The 6,019-nt window shown below is 45.3% G+C and overlaps 1 pseudogene across 1 annotated transcript; it reads left to right on the top strand.

The window, feature by feature from the left end:
• Positions 1–3,929: 3,929 nt before the first annotated feature.
• Positions 3,930–4,367, top strand: LOC144692776 (large ribosomal subunit protein eL33 pseudogene; annotated as a pseudogene). Its single transcript, XR_013579391.1, has one exon. The product of XR_013579391.1 is annotated as a large ribosomal subunit protein eL33 pseudogene (transcript).
• Positions 4,368–6,019: the final 1,652 nt, after the last annotated feature.

Below are 6,019 nucleotides of genomic sequence, written 5' to 3'. Positions count from 1 at the left end.
CTTTTCCACAGCTAACCTAAACCTTATGATGCAATGACCACTCTTTCTTGAATGTTTCCCTACTGACACCAGGCCCACTTGTCTCACCTCATTCCCAAGAACCAGGTCCAACAATGCAGCCTTTCTCTTTGGGCTGGAAATATATGACTGTAGAAAATTCGCCTGACCACACTCTGGAAACTTGCACCTCTCTGCCCTTCACACTACTACTATCCCAGTCTATATTCAGACAATTAAAGTCCTTCATGATAACAACTCTATAATTCTTGCACTTCCCTGTAACTTCCTTGCTAATTTGTTCCTCTACATCTTTCCCACTAGTTGGTGACCCAAATACACTATGCCAACCAACATAATTGCAGCTTTTTTTGTTCTTTAGCTCTAGCTAAATAGATTCTCTCCCTAACCCGTCTGAGACATCTCCCACTCCAGCACTGCAATGTTCTCCTTAATCCTGCCATCCTTCCTCCTTTCCATTCTTTCCTGAACACCTCGGGCTGGAATTTAAAGGGCGCCATGTTCTCCGCCCACCCCCTCCCCAACACACCTAAAAATTCAATTGGGAACCTGCCCACAAAAAAGCCGGCTGCCCCACAATCGTTTTACGCTCGGCTAGGCATTGTTTGGCCAAGGGTAAGACTTGCTCCCCCTTCTGGGAAGGAAGTCCTGTCTTAAAGAGCTTTTGCCCAATTAGTGCCAGGTTCAAACAGTCAATGCTAGGACTATGGCCAGTCCCATCAAAGAGGTGGTTATGGAAGCCGCACTGAACGTAATTTTGGAGTATTCCTGGGGCTTGGCTTGCAGGCCCCAGCAAGGGGCGTCAGGGATGTGGGGATCAGGGGAAAAGGTGTAAAAGGAGGGCTATGACCTTGGGGTGGAGGCCTCCGATGGGCGCAGGGGACACCCCAAAGGAGTTATCCCATCTCCTTGCCTGCTGCCAGGGTGCCTGCTTGGTGTGCGCCTCCCCCTGCTGTGGGTAAAATCGTGGCAGGGATGGGAATGCACTTATGTGACCATTCATTTATTCATTCGCAGGATGTGGGCATCGCTGGCTGGGCCAGCATTTATTGCCAATCCCTTGTTGCTCTTGAGAAGGTGGCGATGAGTCACCTTCTTAAACCGCTGCAATCCGTGTAGGGGTAGGTACACCCACAGTGCCAGTTACGAAGGGAGCTCCAGGATTTTGACCCAGTGACAGTGAAGGAACAGCGATTTAGTTCCAAGTCAAGGTGGTGTGTGGCTTCAAGGAAAACTTGTAGGTGGTGATATTCCCATTCACCTGCTGCCCTTGTGCTTCTAAGTGATAGAGGTTGTGGATTTGGAAGGTGCTGTCGAAGGAGCCTTGGTGAGTTGCTGCAGTACATCTTGTAGATCATACACACTGCTACTGCTGTGCGTCGGTGGTGGAGGGAGTGAATATTTATGGTCAAGTGAGCTGCATTGTACTGGATTGGTGTCAGACTTCTTGAATGTTGTTGGAGCTGCACTCATGCAGGTAGGTGGAGAGTATCACTCACACTCCTGACTTATGCCTTGTAGACGGTTGCCATTCTGGTCCAGTTCAGTTCATAGTTTATAATTGACAGCTATTTGCCTGTTAATTCATGTTTAACTTTTGTTTATTCTAGGTTTTAGAGCATAGGTGATAATATTTATTGTTTGCTGTGTTTGACCCTTGTATAGTAAAAATTATTTTGTTTTAAACTGTAGAATCTTTCAGTAAATAATTGGGTTTTTGGAATTCTTCTCTTTTAAAAAAAGGTTACTGGGCGATACCGAGATCATAACAGCGCTCAGCCTCCTACACTGTTTCAGTGGAACTGAATGTGAGTTCAATGTCTTATTATCAACTCTTTTTTTGCCTCACCCCATCATCGCTTTTGTTATTAAATCTCTTCTGCCTTCCATCCCATCGCAGACCATCCCTTTTGTTCTTTCACCCCCTCCCTGCTTTGCTCATTCTTATTGCTTAGTTATATCTCTAAGGCCCAGATCTTCCGAGGAGTGCAGTCATCATGGGATTGCTGCTGTAGGGGCATGAGACTCCGCAGAGTTTCACTTCGGTTTGGAGCTGTACTCCTGATGGACAGGAATGAGTGACTCAATACCAAGCAAAGTGTGAAAACAACAATCTTTATTTGACAACTATTACCCAATTATTAACGATGAAAAGAAAAGGAAAGAGAGATAACTTTATTAAAAAGAAAGGAAGATAAAAAAATTTTGTATAATATACATATATAAATAGAAAGGAAGAAAGACATACACTTACATACTTTACATACATACTAAATTACAAATACATAGAAGTACATATTTATATTACAAGTTGGTCAGTTCATAACAGTTCCCCAAAATGGTAAAACAACCCCAAATTGACCTGTCCAGGACAGTTGCCCAAAATGGTAAAATTCCCCTTGGTTCACGCCTCACCAAGAGCAGGATCTTCCATTCGGTGAACAGGGGGCGGGGCCCACTCGTCGACACGCAAAATGAGGTGGGATGACGTTGGGTGGAACTCCTGACGTCACCCCGCGTCATTTCCATTTTCAGGCTGGTGGGGGCGCAGCCGAGTCAGCTACGTGCCCGCCGACCTGTCAACGGCCTATTGAGGCCATTGAAAAACTAATTAAGTTCATTAATGAACCTGCCCATCCAACCTTAGGGTTGGCAGGCAGGCCAGGAGCCCTGGTGGGCTTCAGAAGGAGCATGAAGCCTCATCCACAGGCAGCATGAGGTTTCATGAGGGTATTTAAATTTTTAAGAAAGGTTTCAATAAAACTTATGGACATGTCCCAACTCATGTGATGGTGTCACATGAGGGGACATAGCAGGGAAAATTTTTAAACATGTTTATTAAAAGTTTTAAATCGGAGCTGATCTCCCTGAGGCAGAGATCTGTGCGCTCTTTCACACGCATGCACGAAAGAGCGCACTCCCGGCTGAGGGATTCCCCCCTGCCCACACAGGGGGCGCATAGCGCTTCCTGGCGGACGTCACGCTGGGTGGGCTGCAATTGCCCCGCCCAGGCAAAATGGTGGTGCGCCCCAAAATATTTCCCCAAGCTTCCGATTAACCTTGCATGGGGGTGGGTTCTTTGGTCAGTTACTCCGCCAATGGCCCCCTACCTCCCATAGTCTTGTGTGGTTGGCTAATCCACTCCGGCTGCAGTCCTGAACATTGGATGCTGTGCCCCTTTAAGTCCAATTTCTAGCTCCATTCCAGCCTTTCAAGCCTTTCTCACAAACATGAGTCCTTATCAAATTCTCCTTACAGGTACAGTAAGCTTTGCAGACTTCACAAGATTTCAGTTGTTTATGCATCTTTTGATGGTTTATCCTATCTGCCATCAACCAGGTTATATATTGTCCATTAATCAAAACCCATCTCCTAATTCCACACCACAACTGTCCACCCCAATTGCAATGTTATCCTTTATCTTAGCTTGTAGTTCAAGAGTCATCTAGTGCAGTAAGATGCTGCTTCCTGTTATACAATAACAACTTTTATCTTAGCAAATCTAACCCGAAAAGGAAAACAATGTTTTAAAGATGAAATACCAGTTGTGAACATGGCCACCATGAAAAACAAAGTTGGGGGAAATAAGTCCACTGTTTATAATATCACTAATGATTACTAGTGATTAATTATTTGACTTAAAGCACAATCACACTTACTTTGTAAACCTTGATTTAAGACTAACTTTTAAATATTCAATACAGGCTCAACACAGATTCTTTTATAATTAAGGGCAAAGCGGAAATAAAATGTAAAAATATACAATTGAAAAGATTAGAGGTTGTAGGCCTCAGGCCTACACCACTCTTCCCGAAAGCCCTCCTGACTCAATGCTGCTCCGCATTTCTGCTGGGACCTGCTGAGCCCAGCTTTTCCAGGAATGCAGAGCACTGCGCTGTCCATCATCCTCCATCTTAGTATCAGGGCGGGCGATCCAGCTGCCCCGAGCGCTCTCGCAATGCCTGGAAGATTATGGTGCAAAGCTGTGTTTACAGGCTATAAACGAGGCCTTCGAAACCAAAGTGCTCTCCTGAAGATTGAGGGTGTTTATTGCTGTGATGAAACAGAATTTTATCTGGGCAAGAGATGTGCCTACGTCTACAAAGCAAAGAACAACACTGTCACTCCTGGTGGCAAACCAAACAAGACCCGTGTCATTTGGGGTAAAGTGACCCGTGCTCATGGAAACAGTGGTATGGTGCGTGCCAAGTTCAGCAGTAACCTGCCTGCTAAGGCTATTGGGCACAGGATTCGTGTGATGCTGTACCCATCAAGAATTTAAAGCGCTGCTGTACATAAATTGACATTAAATAGTAAAATGACCTAAAAAAAATAAATAAATAAATAAAGCTTCTTCAAAGTAGAGCTGGGAGAAAGACAGGGCACACCCCCTTTTTATGGCAGCAGCTTTTGTGTGGTAAGTTTAAATGTCCAGTTTGAATGTTAGTGAATGGGTAAGCGGTGGGTAGGTGGGTGAGGGAAGAGGAGCAGAAACATAGTCTGCGAGGCTTCTTAGTCAAACAAAACACAAACTTTATTTACACAAGAGCTTCCATGGCTGCTTGTATCCAGCCAGCCTCTCATACAGCCTCGGAAACCCCTCCCTAGAATTTATTCCTCCACGCTAGCCACACATTGGTTGACACAAATCACATGACCCCCTACTCAGTTGAACTGATCTTAAAGTGACAGTCGTCACAGGTGGGTGAGGTGGTAAGTGGCTAGGTGGGTGAGGTGGTAAGTGGCTAGGTGGGTGAGGTAAGTGGGTATGTGGGTGAGGTGGGTAGGGTAGGTAGAGTGGTTGAGGTGGTAAGTGGGTAGGTGAATGAGATAAGTGGGTAGGTGGGTGAGGTGGGTAGGGTAGATGGGTTGGTGAGGTGGTAGGTGGGTGAGGTAGGTAAGTTTATATGGGGTAGGTGGGTGTGATGGTAGGCTGGTGAGGTGGCAGGTAGATGAGGTGGTATTTGAGTGAGGTGGATATGTAAGTAAGTGTGAAGAGGTGAGGCAAGTAGAGTAGGTGAGGTGGAAAATGGGTAAGATGGTAGGTGGGTGAAGTGGCAGATGGGAATAGTGATGTGATGGGCAGGTGAAGTGGTAGGTGGGTGAGGTGGTAGTTGGAGCTGGGGGCCGGGTTAGTCAGGGTCAGGTTGTGGTTCAGCGGGGTAGTTGGATTGGAGCAGGGCGGTAGTCATGGGATAAGCTTAAGTGTTCGTTGGCAGTTGTGGGGGGGGGGGTCAATTGTTCCCCATATGATAGACTAGGTTTTAATGTGATTAACATTTCCTGGGTAACTATCCAGGTATATATCACAGAATCGTCCAAAGTCCCAGATTCTAGCTCAGAATTGGAGACATTTGTGGAGGATCCCAAGGAGTAGGCAATTGCCCCTTGAAAGTTGAAACTTCCCGAGCAATTCCCACGTAGGTCAGTACATCAGGACTTCCACAGGGTCTCCATGTACATCTTCGGGTGTACATCTGGTGTCCGATGATCTGGAGACAAGAAGATTTGGGCCTAATAACTGTAAGTTCTGATGAAGGATCACCTGAAATGTTAACTTTGTTCCTTTCCACAGATACCACCAGCATTTCCAGCATTTGCTGTTTTTATTTTGATCAAATTTTTAGCATTTGCAGCACTTTACCACAGAGGGTTGTTAGTCTGTGGAATTCTCTTCCACAGAGAGCAGCAGAATCAGGGTCATTGAATATTTTTAACGTTGAATTAGGTGGATTCTTGATGAGCAAGGGAGTCAAAGATTATAGGGGGCAGACAGGAAAATAGAGTTGAGGCCACAATGAGATCAGCCATAACCTTATCAAATAACAGGACAGCCTCAAGGGATTGAATGACTCACTCCTGCTCCCAATTCACATGCCCATATGTACTTTGCTCTTGTGTTGAAAATAATAGTTTTGTTAAGCTGAACTCATTATTCCCTTTCAACTGGCACTAAAAAATAATTGTTTCCATTGAAAGCTTGAACTAACTTTTTAATTCT

The sequence above is a fragment of the Cetorhinus maximus genome, chromosome 17 (genome assembly GCF_964194155.1).
Source record: "Cetorhinus maximus chromosome 17, sCetMax3.hap1.1, whole genome shotgun sequence".
Lineage (NCBI taxonomy): Eukaryota > Metazoa > Chordata > Chondrichthyes > Lamniformes > Cetorhinidae > Cetorhinus > Cetorhinus maximus.
Note: the sequence above shows the minus strand (reverse complement) of the source record. Positions and strands in the feature narration are given on the sequence as shown.